Genomic DNA, 26,868 nt, shown 5'->3' on the forward strand with positions numbered 1-26,868 from the left:
TTGCAGGTCCTCTGCAGATCATGGGAACACCAAAAGTAATTTCACTCATTTATTTTTGAAATAATAATAATTATTTTTTATGCTATTTGTTTATGTTTACAATAGAGTTAATTTTTTTGTTTAGTCACTGTAATGTATAGGAATGTTTGATATCGATATTGGATATCGGGCCGAAAAAAAAAAAAAAAATATCAGCCTGCATCTCAAATCTCTAGTATTGATACAAGCAGTCAATTCCAGACTCTGCCCCAGCACATCTATCCAGCAGCGGATAGAGCCCTTGTGATCAACAGTGTTTGCTAGCATGCTCACGAAGTAGTAAGGAGCAGGAGTATGGCAGTAAAAAGATGTTGCGGCTGAGTGCTTAACTTGTCATGCACAAGTTTCCTATGGTTGCACAGAACTGGGAAAGATTAATTATGAAGCGGCATCACACGAGAAACACAGAAAAAGCAGAGCCCCCGTCGGTGGTGAGTAATGTCAGGTTTAAACGCTTCATTGAGCACCTCAAACCTCGCAATATTATGCCTAGCTGCCACTACATAGTGGAAGTGTAGAAAACACGCATTTCTATAGTAGAGTTCAGGACGCGAAGCAAAGCCATCAAACAACTGACTTTTTTCCGACCTAACTAGCCGCTACGGGTGAACGGATAACTTTTGTTCTAGATATAAGCATCTTACCGCTGAGTTAGTTTATGTGATCAGAATAATGAAGATGAAAGTTGAATCTTCACGTGTCACTTCCGACGTCTGTTCACCACTTCATCTTTGCCAAAGGGGGAGCACCAGCGAATCCGGAGAGGAGTTTAATGTTAGCTGACTGATGTCACATGACATATACAAAGAAACGTTTATGCGATCGACCCACACTACCTTCGTAACCGACCGGTAGCTCGCGATCAAAGTAACAGGCACCCCTGTGCTACTTAATTGAGTCATCCTAGCTTAAGAAATGTATACAACAATTACATTTTGTTGCCTGAGATGGGCCATTACACATTTCGAGTACTTCAGTATGTGTATTATCAGATTTACCGTTGAAAAAAAGACAGAAATTGAAGTTCATTTTGAGAGCGTTACAACAAGCAAATGCCACCGACTTGATATGCCAAAAACTGTAGACTGAAATTGCACATTAACAGACATGTAAACAGACAAAGATTCATCCTTGCCATTATTGTTATCGTTGGGTAGTTGAAGCACTTGAGGTGAGTGTGTTATGCAAATATCTAATCTAGTGTTAGTTGTCAACTGTTAACCATTTGACATTTTGACAGATGTAGTCAATCAATCATAGCGTTTGTTTATCGCAGACTGGGTGGTGGTTGGCTGGTGGCAGCCACCTGGTTACAAGATTAGACGCCTCTGGGGGACTCTCACACATTCTAATTCCTCTACAGTTTAGCAATTACTCCCTGGTAAATGAATGAGATAGCACGCCTAATCTCCTGTAAGCTTAGCTCCCAGTTCTGTGGAAATGTCGGCAGTGTTCCCTATAAATAATACATTAATAGGAGACCCAATTTGCATTAACTGTAGCCCGGCATGTCAATAGGCTTTTATCTCCTCATTGAAGCGAGAAAGGAGGAAGGTGCAAGCTTGTTGACGCGACAAAGCCACGTCCTGAGTCTGTCAGTTACCATGCAGCTTCCTGACATCACTGCGGGGGGTGAACAAGAAATGTAAAGCAAGGCTGAGGCTATGAGTGCTTCACATTTCTTTCTATTGACACTTCCTGCGGGGTACTCTGGTCTAAATGGTTAATAAAAAGAAGGCACGATATCCCAAAAAATTGTCAAAAATAAGTACTTGGGCACTTTGAGACTCATTGTTATTTCTGTGTTGTCACATCTGTTTTGTTAAATAGGCCTTAATTTGGCTTTTGGCACCCGTTGTGTTTAGCGGGTATTAAATGGACTGGGATGCAGTTCAAGATACAATGAAGTATCAGTCACGGCTGCCAAGCATTCAGCAGCCGGATTGTTTAATTTTGTACCAATTATTGCTCAGTCCACTGTCAAGAGCCAGTCAGCTTTGCCTGTTTATACCAATCTCATTGAAGTTACTCAAGCATGATGAGTATGGTTTGCAATGTTAGCTTTAAAATAAAGCAATACTAGACTGTAATACATAATTCTATTACGCCAAACATCACTCAAATAATGCCAACCATTCAGTCTAACTGGAGAAGTGCGCATTCTTGCAGTACTTCCTCCGCCCTACCAGCGAAAGTAAGTATTGCGTTATTTTTTTCAAAAACCTCAAATAATTCGGATGTAGCTTTGCAGTGCTGTTGAGGGATGTGTCATAAGATTAGAGTTAATCACAAATGATACAGACATATGCACACTTCACATGTAGGTTCCTGCCTTTTACATCAATGACGTTGAAGTAGTGACGGTACTTGCGTCCTAAAAACGACGTTTTAATTCGACAGACCGCTTCAGACTCGCCATTGTTGCATCGAGTTTACCCATGTGGCTGTGGCGTATTGTGGTTCGTAAAACCTACCTATAACAACTGGCACTGATTGGCTTACAGTGGAATTGTACTCTACGTTGAGCCAATCATCATTACTTACTGTTTTGGGGGATCTGCGATTGGCCGATCCCTACATATGAAACTGATCTTATCCACAGATCTTATCTACCGCTGCAAAGATCTGAAAGTCAGCCCTGGCCCCCTTTCGCTCTGCAGACTGACAGCTAGCAATCGGCCTAATGCTGAAGCTAAAACTAGCCAAAGCACAGAGCCAGGCAGTTAGCCTGTTGTTAGCACGTATGAACAGTGAAAAGAGCAACTGTAACCTAACCTGAGCTGATGTCGTGGAAGTTTGGTGTAAATGGGGATGGGGGCCACGGCCACATCTCTTTAGCAACAGTCAATAAACCTTCCCAACACACACAACATACTTCCAGTCTTCAAAATAAGTTATCCTCTTTACTTGTGGTAACAAAATAAGGGTGTCATAAAAATTTGCTTACATCACTACGAGGAAAATGATGGCGTTCAAGGATCTGGACGACCCGTCTTTTTCGGTCGCTGTGCCTTTTACATTTTTGGTAAAAGGCTCAAATTAGGTCTGCAGTGTAACCTGTTGTGCAAGTTTTGTTTGTTTTTTAAATGTGAAAAATGAAAGATCAACACAATTGATGTAATTTAGTATACTGGACAGCAATTTTCGAAACTTTTCATTTGTATTTGGGAGAACTACCCCAGGTGCAGTTAAAACAACACATTTGTATTGTTTCACGTATTGTTCAATGGCCTTCAACCAAATAAAACTGGAAAAGGTGTATGCTGTCTCTTCCTAAAAAAAAAATTGTATCAGCCAAATCGGAATCGGAAGGTCAGGCTTTTTAAAGATCGGTGACAGGTGATCAGTCAGAAAATTGTAATTGGTGCACCCCTACTCTTAGGGCACGTCCACACTGGAACGTTTTCAGGTTGAAAAAGGAAAGCATTATCTTTGTTTAGCTTTTCATCCACACGGAAACAGCGTTATGGGTTCCCTGAAACATTTTTTTTTTAACCGCTTCCAGAGAGGGAAAATCTGACAATGCTGCATCGTTGCATTGTGGACAAGTAAAACACTAATTTCTGAGAGTTGTTGACGTCCTGTCGCTGTCACTTGACCGAAAGTGAGCGGCTGTGTACTGCTGACGAATATCTGAATATTTTGAGTGGCATGACTCCCACTCCCATTCTCCTGATGTTTTTGTCTTATTCTCCAAAGTTATGCTGTTGTGCTGCTTTGTTATTTGGATTATTTATATGAAGTAATTCCACTTCATCGGACAAGCGGAGTACGATGGACTTCATGCGCATGTGTTCTTTATTGTCTTATAGTTTTGGTATGTCAAGTGGTTCTGTCTGTGTGTCTGCTTACAGCACCGCATGTAGGTGTGCTTTATCTACTACATTGTTTTCACCCAATGAGCCATTCTTGTGTGAATTTACTGATTTTACTGATCTGGCACTGTGTGGACGCGATTTTGGTGGGTTGACAGGGCTTTATTTGGTTTATTGTATTCAAGAAAAACTGGGAAGTCACCTGGATTATACGAAAATGCTTTGACGGCCTCAGAAGTTGGTCTTCTATTGGAAGTCTAGAATACAGCAGTAAGCACAATTTGTTGGTTTGGAACGTGCCATAAGATTGATGGAATTGGACAGGAGCTGGACGGCGGCCTACTGGTTAGCATGTTGACCACACAGTCTGGAGATCGGGAAGATCTGGGATCAAATCTCTGTTGGGCATCTCTGTGTGGAGTTTGCATGTTCTCTCCATTTTTTCTCCGGGTACTCCGGTTTCCTCCCACATTCCAAAAACATGCATGTTAGGTTAATTGGAGATTCTAAATTGTTCATAGGTATGAATGTGAGTGTGAATGGTTGTTTGTCTATATGTGCCCTGTGATTGGCTGGCGACCAGTCCAGGGTGTACCCTGCCTCTCGTCCGAAGTCAGCTGGGATAGGCTCCAGCATACCCGTGACCCTAGTGAGGATAAGCGGCATAGAAGATGGATGGATGGATGGAATTGGACAGAAACTGATTCAAAGCGGGCTGTAATCGCTAATGTTATTATATTATATTATATTGTTCATGAAGTCATTATATGTGAGGGGTTTGGGAATAAATAGATCAATAAAGCTATGACTCTTGTCATCCCAGCAATAGTGCTGAAAATGTACCTTTTTTGGCTTTATTAAAGACGATTAATAGGGCACTTCAGGCATACTGTGTGAAAGAAAGTGAAATAGCATCTGAATAAAGGTTAAAGCAGCAGTGACCTTTTAATTTCTTCAGAAACAGATATTACTACAATAAATATAATGAGAAACCTGACCCATTCAGAAGATCCCTGTCAAAAGAAGAACATGGGTGAAAATGCTATGACAGGCAGTTGCCTAAAAACATTGGACTCCATTCGATGGAAAACATGAGCCTGTTATTTTGCCAAGAGAGGTGGCAAGAGGTGCCAACTTCCACCGTATCATTCCAATGAAAACAAAGCCTCCTTTCACTCCGTGAGCCCCAACCTGAACATGCACACCGTCAGCTTTTCACACATTAACGTCATTGGACCGTTGCTTCCAGGTGTTCTCCCCGGGTGTAATCAGTTACACTATATTTGAATAAAACTGACGAGACGTTGCCACGGCATAGTCGGCTAAAATCTCTGCACCTTGTGATGACGAGCTTGTGTTTCTAAAACATGTCGCACAGAAAATGACTTGTGCTTATCCGTTCGAAAAAGTCGGACAAAAAAAACAAAACGTACAAAAACCGAAGCAATGTTTGCCATAAAAAGTCATGTAAATTAATTCTAGACACCCAAAAATATTAACAAAAATACTTTATACAGAAGAATTATATTTTTACATAAAGAAAACAACGCAAAATAAATAAGTAGAATAACTAATGAAAAGGAGAAATGAACATTTAACACCGCTTTTATGTATATTGGCGGAGACGGCCAGGAGTGGACGAGGGCGTGGGGTTGATCGACAGCAACAACGTCTCAACTTCTTCAATCGTTGGTGATCTGTTTTCATACCACCTTTGCTCCTTGCGCAGTATTAGCTTCATAGATTTCTTCTTACTTTGCCAGGATGGAACTTATTGTTGATGCAGACTTCCCGTACATCCTGGCAAGATCCGCCACGTGTAGGTCAGCTTCGTACGTTGCGATGAGCTCTTCCTTGAATTCAGCAATGTTTCTTACCGTCTCTATCAAAGTGCTGGCACTGAGTCGCCAACACGTGGAACGCTCTGTTTGGGTGCAGTGATACACAGACAAAAGGATTAGATTGTTACACGCAATATTGTGCGAAAAACGAGACGGTACCAAACGGAACGAAAATGTGGCAAAAAATTTGGTTTAAACCGAATCGTACGAAAAGGGGTGCATATGAAAGTTGAAATTTCACTGTATTTTGCATGACATTGAAACATGCCAATATAATTTGGAGTTGCCAAACATTTGTGGAATGTGGGAGGAAACCTGAGAACACAAACTCCACACAGAGATGCCCAACGGAGATTTGAACCCAGGTCTTCCACATCTCCTGACTGTGGGGCCAACATGCTCACCTAAGTCTGCATCTAAGTCCACATAAGGACACATTCACCTGCTGTCATGCGAGGCTGATAACGCAAACACAGCTGCTTGGAGTATTATATTGGAATCCAAAGTTGGTATGTTCCAATACGTATCGGGGATGAAAGGTATGTAGGCTGCTTACTTGTCTATTTGTCAATGATAATGTGACATTTTCTCTAAATGACCATACTAAATACTATTTTTTGAGGCTGAGTAATTGGGGCATGTCCTGTCATATTCGCAACTTCAAACGATCATCTGTGTGTGGTTACTGATGATGCTTATGAGTGTGCTACATTAATGAACCAATCATGTTGGATAAAAAGACAAGAAACCTTTAAGAAGGTTTTAAAAACTTTCAAAATGAAAAAAAACATCCATCCATTTTCTATACCACTTCTCCTCATTAGGGTCGCGGAGGTATGCTGGAGCCTATCCCAGCTGACTTCAGGCGACAGGCACACCCTGGACTGGTCGCCAGCCAATCGCAGGGCACATATAGACAAACAACCATTCACACTCACATTCATACCTATGGACTATTTAGAGTCTCCAATTAACCTAACATGCATGTTTTTAGAATGTGGGAAGAAACTGGAGTACCCGGAGAAAACCCACGGACGCACGGGGAGAACATGCAAACTCCACACAAATGCCCAACGGAGATTCGAAGCCAGGTCTTCCCAATCTCCTGACTGTGACTGTGTGGCCAACATGCTAACCACTAGACCACCTTCCTTTTGCATTCCATTGCTCCATCACCACTTCAAATATGTGAGTTTATGTAAGGGCAGCTTGGAAAAATATTAGCCACAGCGGTGCCTCTGATTTTCAAAATCATTAATATTGCATTGCTTGAAATCCAAGTGAAATCCAACTGCTATAAAATCCCACCTTTGTTATCCTTAACCACAGAACCAGCCAATCTAATCAACTGCTGACACAGCTGAGATACTCAAAGCGAAGATCGTCATTTTCTGTCTGTGAAGAGCGAGAAACTGAAACAGTGATATTCATCCCTTCTCAATTTGTTCATACACTTTCCTGAAGTGTCATCCTATCTCCATTAGCGGCCACTTTGCTATCCTCACTGACTCCACTATTTTTCCAGTAGATTCTGTCTTGTGTAGAAATAGCACAGTGGCTGGCTAGTAGTCTGTGGTTAACACCTTCACTTATGCTGTTACTGCAGCCACGTCAGACATGTTACTGTCGGAAGACAGTTTGATCATTTCGATTTTATTTTCTGAGCAGTCACTCAAGGGACAGTTGAGTGGTAGCGGAGGATAGGCGGAGGGGCCCACAGCAGCACCTGCTGCTTGTTGACAAGAGCAATATGTGCATGTTTGCCTGAAAAAGTCACTAGATTTGTCACCAGTTGCTTTTTAAAAAGAAAGCACAATCGAGAGGGGTCTGAATACCTGCTGACTATAGTGGCAAGGTTGCTAACACTGGTCCCTCCTGGTACGTCTTCTTCTTCTCTGGTAGACCAGGTGCTTATGAGGTATGTTAAGAAGCAGAGTTACGATGACATCTACTGTACAGCGTTACAACAATGTACCTTCACTAACAGTCCCATGATGATGTGTTTATGAGCGAGGGCAAACAGGTAGCATCAAATCTATTTGTGGCAAGCTACCACAAATACATTAATGTATGGGAAACACTCGGTAAATTTACTTGTGACTTTTGCAAGAGACATGACAATGGATGATCATTAAGGATTGTTTAACCTATGGTGGTTTGTTGACTTTCTTTTCCTCCGTTTTCATCAACAATCTAAAAAGAAAATTACATGAGTGCATTTTGTTAGTTGCTGTGGTAGAATCCAGGTCGATACTGCCACCATTTTATTTTTAAACACTGAACAGGAAGTCACTGTATGCACTTTTTGATGCTGTGTAACTAGACAGTAGTTATGTAGTGATGATGACAACAAAATTGACAATACAACGTGATGATTTTTCATAGAAATAGTACGGTGGTCTAGTGGTTAGCATGTTGGCCAACACAGTAACAGCCTGGGGATCGGGAACACCTGGGTTCGATTCTCCCCTGGGCATTTCTGTGTGGAGTTTGCATGTTCTCTCCATGAGTGCGTGGGTTTTCTCCGGGTACTCCGGTTTCCTCCCACATTCCAAAAACATACATGTTAGGTTAATTGGAGACTCTAATAGGCTCCAGCATGCCCCCGTGACCCTAATGAGGAGAAGCGGTATAGAAAATGGATGGATGACCCCTATGGGTCTCAAATTTCATGTGGATAAAAGCAGTCAACCATGTATGTCGGAGTCTGCTTAAATGGGCACTTCTTCGTAAATAAGACGTGGCTTTGATAGGACTTGAGTTGGTTGACATAGATGGGTTGTTGACATCAGTAGGTCCAATTTTCAGCAGATTACACTGTGTATGTAGTGTATATACTACAGCATACTGTACATACAGGATGTATATACTGTGTATACAGACATGTGTACACCTGATACAGTATGTGTTACAGTATGAATAGGGATATTAATATACGTATATTAATTTTTTAAATGAAAATAGATCTTTTTTTTCAATATCTGTAATGTGTCATGTCCCATCCATCCATCTAATGTCTAGTTCTTGGTTTCTGTTTTTATTTTGCCCATTTTTGTGTCTATTGTTTCCTCCCGTTTCAAGCCGCCACCATCTTGTAGAAAGGAAAAGGCTATAGTGATGCATGTATTCATCACGCATACTCTACACATCTGCACCTCTGCCACGTTACAGGATGCAGAGAGTTATCATATCGACTAACAAACAGGCCACCAACCAGGACGTTGTCAACCTCTGACAGTTTTTATATGGATGGGAAAATGGACTGGCTTAATGTTTCGACACAAGTGATCATCCGTCCTCATCTCTTTAATGAAATTAGATTAAGTGCACCTGGGAAAGAGCTGAGAAAGCAGAATGCCTCACCACCTCCTTTAATCTAAAACCAATTTGCCAGTAATATTCCTTTCCCCACAGCTTGGGATTTGCCGGTCCTGATTCAAAATGGTGGAGGAACGAGATGAGACCCGAGCTGCCTGGTTGCATTCAGCTCCCCACAGGCCCTGAGAAATTAGAACTGACACTGGCAACACAGGCCTTAATATGGAGATGTCATTTTTTCTCCCCTTGATTTGGGCGTTCTGCCTCCTTTAGTCCTCGCTTTTCTCTTTCCTCTTACTCCATCTTCCATTCACACAGGCTTACGTGTGAGGAGAGTTATTGTGTTATTATGTGAAATATTTCACTTTAATCTCTAATTCGGATTGTGTTTGGATGCAGGTTGAAGGGTGAAAAGGAGAGTTTGGTTAGTGGTCAACTGTAGCTTTGGAAACTGGAAGTGCATCAGGTGGTTGCAAGATGTTCTGCAATATGCAACGTTCCGAAGTTTTTGTGAATTGAGGGCAAATATTATTTTACATACATCAAGTGGACAATCTAGATGGGTCTAAATATAGCCATACATTGTTGGGAAATTGGCAACACTTATCCCTCCTGCTACATCTTATTCTTATCATCTGGCAGAGGTGCGAGCTGTGCTAAGAAGCAGAGTAACGATACCATCTACTGTACGGTAGAATGTGTGTATGAGTGAGGCCGAGTCTATTTGTGGTGGTCCAAATTTATTCGGCACAAATAAAATTAACGTATGGAAAACACTATGAAAATGGCTGCGCCCAGTCGTGCACAAATAGTGGTGTGATGCGTGTGCTTGTATGCATGCTTGGAGGGAAGAGACTCTTAGGGAACGCTCAGCGGTGAAAGCTAGCCTGAGTCCATGTTGGGAAGGAGAGACATGATGACAGAGAAAGACTTAGAGCTTCTGCACAGCCAGCCAGCAGACACCGCCAACTGACATCAGCAGAGATGGCTTGTCACTAGCGGTGCATGTCATAAAGCAGCGCAGGGACAACACCGCCATGGCATCAAAGATGTGGCACAGAATAGCCTGGTTCTTAGCTTGGTTAAAGGTTAGTACTATTGTTGGCATTCTACATTAAAAAAGAAGGGATGCCAGGGAGACGTCACATTTTCACTGGACCACTGCCCTTCGGTGGAACATGTTTTGTTGTTAGATAGCCACCCCTTTGTTCTGTTAAAGGCATATCACAAACACTACAATCATGTCTGTTAGCACTTGACGGAACGCTTGTCACAACTTAGCCTGTGATGATTGTTATTGTTGCCTCATTGGAGACCCCCCTTTTTGAGTGTTTTTATTCCAGTTTGTCCTGGTGATTTTTTTTTCTTTTTTCAAATACTGTTTTCACACCTGAGAGCCCCGAATCTACCTTTCTGCAACAGGCACGGCAAACGCTCCATTGCACAATTTTGTACTTGAGAGTTTGTCAGTTCAGTGGTTCGGTGAAACAAAAACCATTACATGAAAAGACAAGGTGTGAAGTAGTATATAACCTAACCTAACCTTGGCAATGCATCACCAGGTTGTACGATTTGTAAATATGCTTCAGCAGTCAAATTAAACTGCTGTGTTTTTTGTGTTTTCTTTGGCTTTTTGTGTTTTTGTGATGGTAACACAAAACTGCTGACAAAGATAAAATATGAATATACCGTAACTGAGATGCCTATATCTACAGTCATGGAAAAAATGGTTAGACCACCCTTGTTTCTTCGGTTTCTTGTTCATTTTAATGCCTGATACAACTAAAGGTACCTTTGTTTGGACAAATATAACAATGACAAGAAAAATAGCTCATAAGAGTTGAATTGTTTGGTAGTAAGAATGTATGAACATATGTAAGAACGTAAGTGATTTTAGTTATTATCAAGAAAACCATGGAAGTTGCTAGATATCAACCGTTAACTTAAACTCTTAGCTTTATTTGTTATCATCATTATATTTGTCCAAACAAATGTACCTTTAGTTGTACCAGGCATTAAAATGGATCAATAAACTGAAGAAACAAAGGTGGTCTAACCATTTTTCCATGATTGTAAAACAAAAGTTATCTGTTCACTTGTAGCGGCTAGTCACAGTCGAAAAAAAGTGAATTGTTTGAGGGCTTTGCTTTGCGTCATGAACTTCACTATAGAAATGCATGTTTTTCTACTCTTCTCTTTCTTAAACTATTATTCCATGATGAATTGGAAAATGCGCCCGTTGCTGAAAGCTTTTTAATATGTTGCCTTGACTTGCATTGCCTTTTGCGTAATCATATTCATTTCGAACACAGTATATTGAGAATGTTTGATAGCAAATGCTAACCGGACCTAATACATTAAGTCTTATGCCCAACAGTTTGTTATAAATGGTAGAGATTAACCCTTTGCGTGATGATTAGATTATATATACACAGTATGTTATATAACTTGCATGCTGAAAATGTGTGTGCACCGCGATATACATGTACAATGTACAAAAAGTACTTCCAAAATATTTACAAAGACAGTAAATGTACTGTACTGTATGTTTTCTATATTTATAGTAGGAGGTAGATCTTTGGGACTTGGTCATTTTAAAAGTAGCTCGCAGGCTGAAAATGTGTGAGCACCCCTGTCTTAAATGATCATTCATTAGTAGGGAGTACTTACACATTTTATCATTTAAAATGTGTTTTATAAGTGTGTGAGGCATATTGGAGACAGAAGGGGAGGGTTCTGGAAATGAATCTAATCTAATAATTCCAACAGTCATTAGTATTGCAAATGTTGCACCAAAATTGGAGGAGAACGTTGACATAAAGCTCGCAGGAGAGGTTGGAGGGGGCGGGGGAGTGAGCTGTGGGTCAAACATTTTTATGGGCATCTGAATGACTTGCATATTTTCACCATTCTCTGGTGGTCCAGGAAAGTAACCCCCGAGAAAAGTGGGGATATACTGTACTTTTGTTCAGCGTACAGCCATCGGTTCCATCAGTGTTAACTTAAAACCTTGCAATGATGTTAAAAATAAGGCAGACTGCAACACTGTCATACAAAACCATTCACTTTCTGATAAAGAAATAACACACCAAACCAACTACAGTCATCCTTTGCCACAACTAGGTGACATTAATGCTACTATAACGTTCAGTGAGACACACAAGCCCCAGACTTGATCACCCGAACAATAGGCTTTTGTGGCAGATTTGAATTATCTCACAACAGGCACAATAATCCTTCATACAAATCCAGAATAAAAACATGGGCTACTGTTGCAACCGTAACCCAGGCCAAGCTGAAACTCAACTCTGAACCCCCGACATCACTTCCTATTTGTCCCTCACTTAGCTCCTCTAGCACTGGAACAGTCTTATTTATGTCTTAAATGGCTTATTTACTATTATTATGTCTACTATATTGGGTAATATGAGTGTTAAATTTACTATAGGGGTTTTGTTTCAAGTCTAGAGGGCTCTAATAATGTTAAAAAAACATTTAGAAGGTCGTAAACAGGTTTTCTATGCTTGAACTACGGAATACTATAAATATGAAAATATAATACATTTATAAATAAGGAATCCTTCTCTCCGGAAATTCACTTATCACGGTCGGGTCTGGAACCATTTAACCACGATAAACGAGAAATTACTGTATATGTGAATTAAAGTAAATTAGTGGCCTGTGCAGCTGAGTACAAACATGTCTGCAGGGTGTTTTAAAAAAAAAATCAACTTCATTCAAGTGCTACACAAAAGGAAAAAGAATAGAAGTCAATATTTTGTGAAGTTCTGTGGTTGTCATACTTGATGACAACTTTTGTGAATGAAACAGGCAGTTAAAATAATCAGATTAAAATTACGAACAAATGCCATGCCCAATAAACACATCCTAACTCATGTCATGCCTAACATGTTTTACATGATGCAATCACATGCACATAATAAGAAGTAGAGCAATACACATGGCTGGTGAAGCAGTGTGAGTGCAGTTAAACCAGCAACTAAATGATCCAAGCCCGTGTTGTGTGTCCACAGTGTTCCAAAGCGGCATGGCAGTGTGTTCTTGTTTTTCAAGTGGTCTGTGTTTGAATAACAGTCCAAAAACTATATACATTTTTCCACATGAGTAATACAAGTCAAATTAACCCCATATTGAGTGCAGATGTTCTGTGGCAAGTAGAAAAAGACACAAATGGTTTTGTGTGCGTGGATGTAAGATTTGAGTGTTTTTGACCGTGCATAAACATAACGCTTAAGTGGCTTTTTATTCAATAAACATGGTTGGGCTGTAATGACTTACACATTTCTTCTGGCTGGAAATGTAAAAGTTTGTGTGTTAAGAGCTGGCAGTCCATGTCTATTTCTGGCTTAGCTTGCCTGCACATGGCCGCCTAATGCAGGACGGCTTGCTTTTCCTACTATTAAAGAGGTTAAATTTTGTTCTTTGACAAAGAGGTCAGTGAGCGAAAAGCTCTGTCAGTCATGTTTTTGTGGAAAAATCAGTCATCAGTCATTTTTCAATAACGCGTTGTATGAATAATTCTTAGCTTTTATGTTTCTGTGTGTATCTTCAGAATTTCTGCATTGATGCAAGATATCAAATTCCTGTAGATTATGTGGCTGTTGCTGTAGTGGAATTCATACTGCAGCACATGTACATTGTACATTGTGTATCCCCTCTTTTGGAAAAAAACAGCGCAAATGAGACGCCCATAAAAATATCAATGTTGACACACTAAGAGAAACCAACATTAAACCAAACATACCCCCCACTCGTGGTGCAACCAAAAATAACACAACAAGTAACACATGTGCAACACACTATGTAAATGCACCTCACTAACGAAGCAAATTTGCGTATTTTTGATTCAAACCTTTTATTTTGTGGGAAAACCCACCAGTTTGCGCTTACGATCTCCATAATTAGGCCGTTCATTGGTAGAAAACCCATCTTGTTTGCCTTCGTTGGTAAAGCACAGAAAGTAGTTTGAGGCGAACCGCAGCTTTCTTGAGGAGGTGTTCTTTTTATGTAGTGAGGCAGCTCGATGGTTGATATCCTTACACACACATCACAAACCAACAGGAGCTTATCAACCCAAATGCCTACCTCACTCACAGTGCAACAAGTAATACATGTGGAACACACAATGTAACTGTACCACACAAACGATGTTGGTATGGAAATAAATACATACACACATCCAAAACAAGACTGGTTTATGCTCATTTAGAACCCACAAGGCATGCTGGTAAGTTTAGACACACTTGATCTACTGTATTCAAGATATAAATATTGTGAATGGGACATTTGGAACTTACAGTATGTCAAGAAATCGATTTGGTTTGGCTTTGGAGGTTCCACTGTCACATCTTACAAAGCAATCAGGAAAGTACTATGCATAGAGCTGTAGCCGAATATTATTGATGTTCAGGTGCATAACATTAGCTACGCCTGCAAAGTTGGCCTATTGAATGTTGTTTGTGTCTAATGGCATATTGTACTGTCAGTAGCTTTCCAAAATACTTGTCAGTGCATGCATATGCAGTGTAGATTTTCGACCAAACGTGTAGTGCTGCAGATTGGGTTGTGACTGCCAGACATGGGGTTCTGCAAGTCCTTCTGTCCCTTGGAGTCTGGAGGGAACAGTCAGTGGGAGAGTGTCAGTGTAATGTGACACACATGGGCCAGCTGCCTTCAATTATGGCAAAAACCTCATTCACTACACTCGCTTTTGGACAAGACCGGTCTGCTTTGATCTGCACCAGCCAGCGGAAAAGGTACATGGCTAGAAAGATTAGAGGAAAAAAAAATATTGTCTCAAAGCGTGCTCCATAAAAGTCACCTAGGAAGGGGTTTAAGCACAGGAGGCCAGTGGGAAACGATGGCTGTCATTTAATTTTAATTTGCCAATTATTTACCCTTTTCAGTTGGTTGTAATTAGTGGCTACACCTGGAACCCTTCTGTACATCACCTTGGAGCTTGGCCTCTAAAGTTTTTATGGATCAAGGTAGTATCATGCAGGGGGACATCTGCACAACCAAAGTAGATATGCTTGTTCGTCTGGGCTGCAGCAACTCTTCTATATGAGGTATGAAGTGACAGCCAGAGAGCAGCACTCCTGACATGGGCAGCATGGGCATCCATTAAATTCATTTGACTTCATTAGCGCAGACCTGCTAAGCCTGGGATGCCCACGGAGATGCCAGGAGGCGGGAAGCAGGGGTGAAGGCTTTTGAGTGACATCAACTGCTGTGCTGTGAGGAGAGTGAACACATGGCGCTGACAGGCTGAATATGGCCCCAGTTGTTACGCTGGGCTGTGTGCCAAAGGAAGGGAACATGCGTCACTGGCTTTAGGGGAGCTCAGTCAACACCAAGGCTCTGCATTCATGCCATGCGCGCTATGGCATCTCAGTGAGGAGGCCTCAGGCCGCCCTGCACACTGAAAATCACGTGGCTACCCACTTTAATGTGGCATTGTGATATGACACAGAGATACTGCCATCACCTTTGTGTCCGCTGCCAGAGACATCTTATGTTATTACATTACACAGTCTGGATTTGTTATTTGGCAGGAACTAAAGCATTAATGTGCCTTGCAATATCATTCAGCATGTAAGGTGTTTTTTTTTTCCAGCTGCCCTTGTGGTCAGTTGTGGAAAAACAAATTAGAGGCTTGAGTCAATGTGGGGAAGGGAAAATTTGAATGGTGGACAGTGTATGGACAAAAGTATCTGCTCAACTGTCTGTGAAAATCTGGGGGGACACTGCAATTTCCAAATTTTAGTGTTTGTCTGTGGGACTTTTTGGCCGTTCATTCAGAAATGTGTGAGTTTGAAGGTCACTAGCTCAGTAGTATATCCCATAGTGTTTGACGGGGTTGAGGTCAAGGCTCTCCAGTTCTTCCACATGGATCTTGCTTTCTGCCCTGGAGCACAGACGTGTTGGAACAAACAAAATGACACATTCATGCTCGAAAACCCTCCAATGTAACTGAATTACAACAATTCTGCAAAGATGAGTGGGCCAAAATTCCTCCACAGCGCTGTAAGAGACTCATTGCTAAGAGACTCAGTTATCGCAAACGCTTGATTGCCGTTGTTGCTGCTAAGAGTGTCCCAACAAGTTATGAGGTTTACCACTATTTCACATAAGGCCATGTAGGGTTGGATTTTTTTTTCCTCCCTTAATAATAAAAAAAGTTTCATTTTAAAACTGCATTTTGGGTTCATTTGTGTTGTCACTGACTAATATTTACATTTGTTTGATGATCTGCAACATTTAAGTGTGCAAGCATGCAAAAAAAAAGAAATCAGGAAGGGGTCAAATGCTTTTTCACACCACTGTATCTAACTTCTTAGAATGTACGCGTGCTGGTTTACTAAATGTCAAAGTGGCCCTTGCATCCTTTCATTTTTCAATGTGTGGCCCTCAGTGGAAAAAGTTTGGACACCCCTGTGTTAAAGAGAGGAAACCGGATCGGTCTGCACTTAAAAACGGGGTCAGTCTCAGCTTGACTTTTCCTTCTCCAGTTCCCCTCTCGGCTTTTACTGGTAGCTAACAAACTCAGCGCTCATTAACATAGGTGGCATTTCAAACCTGCAACCTTTTCATGCACGAAATATTTATAACTCTGGATTTGACAAGAGTTTTGCTGCAAGTGGCGCGCTTGGTAAATACACTGGTGTGGAAATAAATAAATAATTGTGAGCATGGAGTCTGGGTTGGGTAGAAAGGTAGCCTGAGGGTGGTAAGTGTTGTGTCTGACAGCAGCGAGCACTTTGATCAGCGGGCCTCGTCTGAAGACCGTTTCCACATCTGCACAGGGGGAACGAGCTGTAAACTGCCAAGAAGCATTTTAATGACAGTTGGATTATAAAATGAAAGCGGGCTCCAGATGGCAGGCAGTGCAGGGGCTGCGGTTCTCTGGAAGGCTGTTTCAACTTTTTTTGAAATTTTTATTATTGCTAAAATGCGAGGTGAAAAATTGTGCAAGGCTTATTGGGCATCCCGCTGCGACGTTGCTCCACTGGCCAAGCCATTCCCTATGGCCCCCGTCCAAGCATGCCTATATAAATTTTTACCTGTACCTTTAAATCTTTAAGATTTATGCCTCATCAGTTCACCCAGGCATCATCAAACCGCCACACGAGAGTTAGAAAACTTGCTGCCGTCTTTTTTTTTCCAAGACCAGCTGGAAGAAGGCGGCAGCCCACCCAACTCAAACCAACGCATACTCCTGAAATCACTTAATTCCGGTCTAATTTTATTATTTGTGCTCTCCGAATGATAGGATGAGACTGACCTTTTTAATAAAAGCCTGTGGTTGTCTTCCATCCGTGTGCTGTTGAAGCAGTACAAGAAAAGACCATGTGGGCATTCACACTTCATAACTTGCTGCATTAATGACCAGAAGTTGTACTTAGTGTGAACCCACTACCAAGTTAAAGCCTTAATTTATTGTATAGAAATCTGGATTTAATACACTGCAGGGCGTGTGTCTAAGACTGGGGTTGCTCCAGTGTTCCCTCATTGTTATAGATATAGTTGCCCTTGACATTATTCAACTCCCAAAATAACATTTATTTTCGATTCTTTTGTTATATTAGATGTGTTGAGCTATTTAAATTTATTTTTGTTAGGTTGGATTCTTGCACAATGCTGCAATTGTGATGAAAGTCAACATTGTAATGGCATAACCGGACTGAAAAATTAACTAGCCGTCGATGCCTCTTGTTGGTGCTAAATTAATGCAGCACTTGAAGGTGATATTGTGCAGGTAACGTCTCGTAAGCAGTGCAGCATCCTGACAGAGGAACACAGAGTCTGACGCTCTTTTTAAGCTTTAATGGCGACCTTAACACACCAACAGCAGTGCTCAGTTTCAACAGCGCACACAAGCAATTGGTGATATAAATGATACACAGTCATCCATCGCTGTCTCCATCTTCCGCCAGCCTCATATTTCCTTCATCATAGACTTTGTCAGTCTCTCTCTCTCTTTCGTTGTCGCTGTCAGTGACGCCTTCATCTCAAGGCAAACTATCCCTTGAGCTTGCATTGTCCTCTTCATCACTCCGTAGTCCAGCCTTTCGAAACCCGTTGGCGATATTGGATTTTTGGACACTGCTCCATGCTGTCAAGATCCACTGGCAGACTTGATTTGCTAGATCGATCGCCTTTAACATTTGCCTTTATCATATGCACATACCTGTATACTTATGAAGCCACAGGGTTCAAAGCGTAAGAAAAAACTAGCGGTCAATACACCAGAAATTACGGTAACCGTGATAAACGAGGGATTAAGGTTCAAGGGATTAGGGCAATGTGGTGTTGTAGCTAGCATGGCTAAAGATGCGTGGTGCCGCTTCTCTAAATTTCTAATCCTCGCCTCCATGGCGACAGACAGAGAAGCCATGCTAGCCGCTCAGCGAGCTTGAATATGGAAAAGAGAAAACAAAAGAATAAATGACTAGTACACATTAGTAGAAATCTAGCTGCATTACAGCGGAGGGTAACCAGCTATGAACACGAAGTTAGCTAGTAAATTAGTCTAGACAGAGGATAACACAACATACAGTATGTCACAGAACAAGTACACTGTGAGCTCTCAGGTCCAAAACCGAAAATGACACAACACAGCGAAAGGATGAGCCCTGTTTTGAAATGGTTCTATTCTAATTTACTGTAAATGCCAAAGAATGGATTCAGGTATACGTTGTTATCGCAATAGTCTGCAATATATGCAATATGGATTTTAGGCCACATGGCCCATCTGTAACAGCTTTCCACAACAGCAACACAACACTTCCTCGTTATCCACCAATCACATTCATGGCAAGTGAGGGGCATTCACGAACAGGAGAATTCTGAACATCAACATTACAACACAAGCAGGATGGGGTTTTTTTGTTTTTTTTAAAACACATTCTACATTCTGTATTGCTGCTGGTTTTGCTGTGATAATTACGATCATTTTTTGTGCCTTTTATTTGATATTGGTGAATTTATTATATCCATCCATTTTCTATACCGCTTCTACTCTTTAGGGTCGGAGCCTATCCCAGCTGACTTCGGGCAACAGGTGGGGTACACCCTGGACTGGTCGCCAGCCAATGGCAGGGCACATACAGTATAGACAAACAACCATTCACACTCACATTCATACCTATGGACAATTTAGAGTCCCCAATTAATGTGGAATGTGGGAGGAAACCGGAGTACCCGGAGAAAACCCACGCACATGCAAATTCCACACAGAAATGCCCAAGGGAGTATCGAACCCAGGTCTTCCCGATCTCCAGGCCGTTACTGTGTTGGCCAACATGCTAACCACTAGACCACCATTTTATTTACATTATTGAAGTATTTCAATTGCTATTCTTTGACTTATGACTTGCATGTCACAAAATTCCGTAACAATAAAAAGGCATGTTTTTGGAGAAAATTGGTATGTTTTCCTTTTCATAAGTACGTAGTCGACAATCAGACAGGAGCACATGGTGTCAATAGTATGAATCAGTGATAGCCATTATGACCCCATCAAAATCCACGTGACACATGTCTGCAGAGTGGTGTCGTCTCTGCTGAGATGTGTTCTTAGCCCTGTTTTCACCGCTAATTTAAAATCCATTTCAACTGAAAGGGTGTTGACTTAAACACCGTTGTGATGGCCTCACCCAAAGCGGGCCTTGTTATTTTCTTCTTTCAGAAAACAGGCGAGGCCAATTTAGATTCCATAACTAGCGCACACCGCCGCGGCCCACTTCCACCCTCACGCCTACCCGTGACAAGGAACACAATTACTGTCGACGTCACATCAAATTACAACTGTTGGTTTGTTTGTTTGGCTCATTATGTGATGTGAAAACTGCCATCTCTTGCCCAAGCGGCGTCCTGTCCCATTTGCTCACCTCACGCCGCACCCACAGGCAGACGGCAGCCTAATGGACTCATTTCTAATTGTGAAGAGAAGAATGTGAGTTGTTGGATGTGTTATAATTTGACAGACAGTAGCCGCTTTGCTGGGGACCTTGACTCCTCCACAACAAATCTCCCCCTCCCTCCCTACCGCCTCCTCCCTCTCCTCTGCCGTCATTTGCTTCCTTTCTTCCCTCCGTGGAGAATAGTCAAAAAGAAAGGTGATGGGAGAGATGCTTTCGGCACACTGTGCCGCTCAAAGCTCCTGGCTCTGTCATATTTCTTTTCTTTTGCACAGCTTAGATCCCCGCCTCCCCTCCTTCTCTACCTTCACAAGGATCCCATAGGATGCAATACGGAAAGTATCTCATAGCGTTCAGATGTGTTTGAAGTGCAGGACAGATGGGAGGGCTCTAGGGACTGTAAAAAATGAATCGAGACGAGTAATAGGAGAGATGTTTTGAATCCTCTCTCCCATAAGTTATTTATCAGGGGCCCTTAGTGATGGAGGAAGGCTTCAGAGTGTTGCCTTAATGTAGCGTCTGATGACTGGTAGGGGGCTGTTCCAGGAAGCGCTGCTGTAAAACAGGACGGGAACATTAGCAGGAAAGTCTCTTAGGGCCCAAGCAAAAGAGAGGAACAACACACAGGGAATCTCTTTCCCGGCATGCAACACAGGACAGAGAGGTGTGCAACAAAATGTCCCGAAGACCCCCAGCAGCGAATGATATTACACAATGTACAACATGTTGTGTACTACAATTCCCAGTGGGCAGGAAACAATTGAGAAGACAAGGCAATTCAAATAGGTTTAAAAATAAACAACACAGAGCAGAAATTAATTACAAATGGTAAAATTCCCATTCAGCAATTAATTTGAGGAATCAAAAATAACAACAACATATAAGTAACACAATATAGAAGCACTTGTGGAACACACAATGTAACTGTACCACACAGTCTATACGGGTATCGAAATAGACGCTTAGACACTAATATACATGCAAAACATCCATCCATCTATTTTTGATACTGCTTGTCCTCACTAGGGTCGCGGGGGCATGCTGGGGTAGTTTTATGTTTACTCTAAAAGAACAACAGTTCCCATGAACACATGTTTTGGTGGAACCCGTATGCAGCAATTGTCTTTTGATCTGACAAAGCTTAGGTCGGTGTAAAAACCAAGTGTAGAATTACTACAGCTTATGTTTGAACATTAACACGGCGGCAGCTGGGAATGCCAAGTGCAGGTAGGATTGCAAGGTTTATAGTGTGGGCAAAGCACTTAATGTGCGGTTCCAATCCTGCCTTGCACACTGTCGCTTCCATATGACATATTACAATTTCCCTTGTTTATCGCGGGGGATAGGTTCCCAAAATAGCCCCCAACATTGTCCTGGTGCCGTTGGACTATAGCGTTTTTTAAAATTCTTTTTATAACATATTGCTCCTGCCGTTGTCCTCCTCCTCGTCCTACTCCTTCAACCGAAGATTCATTTAGCCGGTTAGCTGCTTCTTCTTCTTCTTCTTCTTCTATTGTTTATTGAAGATTAGCAAGCAGCTCACACAGTTAGCTAGTTTGCTAGTGCATATCGGCCACAACAGTAAACGGCATGAAGGAGACTGATTGGTCTACAGCCAATCAGGACAGTGAACACAAAGGGAAGATTCTCCCTTAGCCAATGAATGATGAATTTATTTTATAAACCTGTAACCATTTGGATTGTTAAAGACAAGCTCATGTGATTTATTTGCAAAATTATGCTACAGGTTAAGTGATAATTAACTCTCATGGTTTTATATTTAAGTGTAAATGGATGTTTTTATAGCGTTTAAAAACAAAACAAGTAACACGTCATCCCAATAATGTTGGCCAATGTTTCATCAAGCATAAATGATCACCACTTCAGATCCTTTGTGACTTTAACAAGAAGAAAGCATCACGCGGACCCGCAGGTCATGCGCCATCGTGAACTGCAGTAATGGGTCGAGTCGACCGGGAACGTGTCTGATCACAGGAGACTAATGGCCTCTGAACTGATCACTGAGGCTAATAAAGACTAGCTAATGACACAGCCGCTTCGTTTGCGCTAATTGCTCTCCCTGGACCTCCTTCGTGGTCTGTCTCATGAGCATCTGGTACATTTGCAAACACAGCCCAGACCCTAGCTTTAGCCTCAAAAATAGGCACAACACCATTAAATGTTGTCCTCTGAAGCCTTTTTGCCTTGCTGGGATAAAGGAAAATACACAGTGTATGGTTTCTTGTAGTCATATATCATATGTTGAAAACTATATTGAATTATTCTTTCCTTGCCTGGCTCCCTAATGTTTTCATCTGTGACAAAAATGATACGTACACATTATGTGACTTCAACAAACAGTTTTGGGGTGATTTTCATTTACATGCAAATTGAATGAGGAGAAAGATGTTGCACAAATGTCGCTCCAATCCAAGAGGGCTGTTGAGCTGGTGTAAATAATTGACAGTTTAAAGTGCACTTACATCTAACCATGCTGTTGTTCTATTTTTGTTTATCTGGCCATTCAAATATTCATTTTATATACACAATAAAAGGCCAGGCAAAGTACGGGTCAAGAGAAAACATCTGTTTGGCACGTAAAGGGACTGTATGAAACTCGCTCCAAGTTACATTTTTGAAACCAAAAAAATAAGAACACCACCACTGGCTAGCATATGTTACCAATCGTGGTTTAAAAGAACAGACTGTACAAAAACGTCTATATTTTTCACAGTTATGAAGTAGACTGCATAAAAATTGTCGTAAATTTTTGTTTGGCCCGAATTCATGGCTGTCAGTCGCATATATGTCTGTAGCGTGTGCACATACACGACTGACAATTTGGAGTCGTTGTGTGGTTATGATAGCTAACGTTAGTAGCTAAACTTTGCCAAGTTGCTATCATGAGCTGACAAAAACAAAAACCTGAAACTAAATAACTAGTGCACGCACGTGCGTTGGACTTAAATAGTCCTTTCAGACAGCGCTTCTCAAATAGTGAGGTGGGTCTGTCTGGGAACTATACTTTCAATGTTATTGCAGACCTCCCAACATGTATCAATTTATCGTTCTCAACCTGCAATTTGACTCTTGAATGCGCTCTATGCTTCACAGCTCTCCATGTTTTTGCATTTTTCTGGTTTCAGTTTTGAGTTCAGTCTGCACAGTACAGATAAAATATTAGGTTCTCAATAAGGCTGCACGGTGGCCTAGTGGTTGGCATGTTGGCCACATAGTCAGGAGATCGGGAAGATCTGGGTTCAAATCTCCGTTGGGCATCTTTGTGTGGAGTTTGCATGTTCTCTCTGCATAGATTTTCTCCATGTACTCCGGTTTCCTCCCACATTCCAAAAACATGCATGTTCGGACTCCATGAATGAATGTGACAGTGAATGGCTGTTTGTCTATATGTGCCCTGCGATTGGCTGATGACCAGTCCAGGGTGTACCCCGTCTCTTGCCCGACGTCAGCTGGGATAGGCTACTTTATGCCATACCCGTGACCCTAGTGAGGATAAGCGGCATAGAACGGATGGATGGACAAATGGACAAAAAAAAGTGATACAATCTGATGGAGTTACATTTACACAATATCACTCACATCTGCAGTCAATTTCACCTACAAGTTAAACGGATTCCTAATCACAATGTGACGACATTTCCGGACATGTTAATTGTGTTGGTTAATGTGGATGTGTACTACAGTACCCAGAAGGCTTAGCGCTCGAGGGGAAACCAGAAGTATACATGCTGTTGAAGCTATGAGTGAGTAATGGTGATGTGCTGAGTTAAAGGTATTACTGTACACCACTCTTCCTGATTGGTTAAACAAGCAACAAACATTAACTAACTATTTGGATTGTAATTATGATGGTTTCAGCTGAGCGGTGAGTGTATATTTGTGCACTACTTACGCACAAAGTATTGCAAATCGCCTCTGCAATACTTTGCCACGCTTTCTCTCTTTGTTTTGCCTGTGGCGGTGTTGCCTTTCTTTTTTCTCCATTGCCTCCTCGTAAACCTCTATGAGGATTTCCGCTTCCGTCGGGGAAAGTACGCCGCTCTCATTGCCACGGTGATTCGGTGACTCGGTGACCGTGATCGATAGGGTGGTCTATTTTAGGCGCACTGATCCGGGTTTGATTTACTGTGGCTTGATTAATCCGTGTCTACTCATCCTGGCTTGGGCTTTGTGCAACCAATTAAGCCTAGTCGCTCTTGTTTTGAGTTGGTTGAGCTCAGCTCTGTCATTTATCCTGGATTTGTGAATCCGACTTTTGTGCAACGGGCCCCGGATCATTTACATGTTGACACTTTTGCTCACATTTGTTCACTTTCTGTGTGAAAAGAAGGGAGGTGTCGGGGAAAAAAAAAATCAAAATAACCTTTTTTTGTGCAGTGTTAAGGAAAATGAGGATTAAAAATGTTACAATATGGGTAAATATAAGATAAATAGAAGTAATGAAATTGGAATATATTATTAATATTAATAGAAAATAGATAAGTAATAGTAAGTGGGGACATTAAATAAAGGCAGGTAAAGCAAAGACCTTGAAAATAAATACAGTCGCCCCTCGCCACATCACGGTTCGAATTTTGTGGCTTCACTGTGTCACGGTCCAAAATACATTAGTTAATAAATTATTAGTAAAAAAAAATGCATATTCATGCAAATTGTACATATTTTTTGCCTAAATGAGCATTTTCAAAAATAACTATGGAAAAATTAACTAAAATACAAACATAAGACATTCAGAAGATGCATTCAGAGGTGATGCTATGTAGTATTCTATACCAGTCCCTAAGTGTGAGTAATGTTACTGTAATGTTCAGTGAGGCACACTTGATCAGGCTCGATGCTCGGAACAACCGGCTTTTATTGCAGGTTTGAATTCACACAACAGGCACAATACTAATCACGTAATAATAATAATCATAACAACAACACGGGCTACTGTTGCGGCTGTAATCCAGTCCTGAAACTAGAATTTAACTCTGAACCCACAACATTACTTCCTGTCCTCCACACGTCCAGAACACATTTATTGCAACGTGTTTTATTTATTTCTTAAATGGTTCATTTTCTGTTATTGGATAATACAAGTGTAAAGGTGACCATAGGGGTGTTATTTCATGTCTAGAGGGCTCTAATAATGTTAAAACTCATATTTAGAAGATGTAAACAGTTTTTCTATGCTCTACCTATGAAAACATTTGATTTACAAATACGAGATCCTACTTCGTGGAAATTCACTTATCACAGTCAAGTCTGGAACCAATTAACCACCGTAAATGAGGGATTTCTGTACACAGATACTGGAGAATATTTTTGACTTACTTGCACAATTCCTGCGTCGTGTCTGGATATAGATTAAGTGATAGCTTATTTGTCATGTTCAGTGAAGATTGTTGAATTTGTCATAATCTATGTTGTTGTTGTAGAGTTGTTACTGTTGATTGTTGATGACTTCAAGCTGCATCAAGTCTTTTTCTTTGTGTGTATTTTATTTGTCCAACTACTTTGGTTTCTTTTTGTCCTCCATTTTATTTGATGTAGATTTTGCAGTTGGCCCTCTAAGTGCCTTGAATTTTCCCCTGCTTCCTTAAGTCCCGTGCTTTCTCAGCGATGTTGGCATTGCACTGTCAGATGTTTATTAATGTAGACATTTGTACTTTCAGCTTGCTTCTCTGCCTTTTTGTAAATGACCCTCGCTGACAATCGCAAAATCAACCTTTTTTAATCAAATGACATTACCTGTGAATTTTCATGTACTGTATATGAGAGGCAGAGTGCTAACATTGTTTCACGGCTTCTGATGAAGATGCATTTCGAAGCAGTCGCCATTTTGATGCATCGATGCATGTGGCACTACAATGGACAGCAATTTGCATATCATTTCATGTTGGAGATATTAGATTAATGGCTTTTGACTGCTGTGATGAATACTAATTTAGCCTTAAATCGTGGCACCGCGCAGACATCAACAGCTTGGTCAACAGGCAGCAGAGCAGCCAGACATTTTATAAGGTCAGCACACTTCTCCTAGCGCCTCCTGTTCTTCATTCGCTTCAGACGATCATGGCGCTTGTTATTAATGCCTGTATTCCTGGGGTTGTTGGTTTCACTGTTAGGAGTACGTATATGGATCCACCTTGGGGTTAACAATCGCCATTTGCCCTAGCAGACAATAAAATGTGATTCTGTGTCAGGTCAGCAGTTGTTTCTCCCCAATGAGCACATACTGCAGATATATTACTATTTTTATTGGTTTGTCAGGGGAAAAAAAGTACTATCCACTTGTATATGTTGTATATATCGAACGGCAACAGTGCTGCATTGGTTTACACTGTGTAGGTCTCAGTGGTGCAGTAAAGGTTGCTGTGTGTGCCTTTATTCCACTGCATTAGCACTCATATTAATATTGCATGAGTTTCTAAATGTTATGCAAAATAACTTAATTTATTGTACTGAGGATATGTGTGTGTGTGTCTGTGTGGGTGTGTGCTGTAATAATTCTCCTGGGAGTAGATGGCTAGCCAGGACTATGGAGGGAGGGGGTGGGAGGGCGTCCAGAGGGAGCTGTTTGATTGATGTGTTTGGGGGGGGTAGAGGAAAGTAGAGGAGGGGCGTTCGAGGATGAGGAGGGGACAGGAGCTTGATGGGACACCGCAGCGGGAGAGTAGGCAGGCCTCTTAAGTGGGGGAGGAGGCGTATGGGGGCTTTAACAAGCCCTAGATTGTTAGTGACAGGCAGATACTTCAACACTTAAAGGAGAAGGTTTGATTTAATCACAGAGCTGTCATTTGTTATTTGTCTGGTTTGCTCCACCGGGGCCACGGCTGATCAACTGCTGGTCCCAAGAGAGCCCCCTTTTCCCCTGTAATGTCTAAATCCCCTGCACAAATTACAAAC

The 26,868-nt window shown here is 41.4% G+C and overlaps 1 protein-coding gene across 10 annotated transcripts in view; it reads left to right on the forward strand.

Annotated features, from left to right (window-relative positions):
* Positions 1-26,868, forward strand: part of fbrsl1 (fibrosin-like 1) — a 380,357-nt gene that overhangs the window by 253,029 nt on the left and 100,460 nt on the right. The window lies entirely within an intron of this gene.

This window comes from Dunckerocampus dactyliophorus, chromosome 4, assembly GCF_027744805.1.
Source record: "Dunckerocampus dactyliophorus isolate RoL2022-P2 chromosome 4, RoL_Ddac_1.1, whole genome shotgun sequence".
Taxonomy (NCBI): domain Eukaryota; kingdom Metazoa; phylum Chordata; class Actinopteri; order Syngnathiformes; family Syngnathidae; genus Dunckerocampus; species Dunckerocampus dactyliophorus.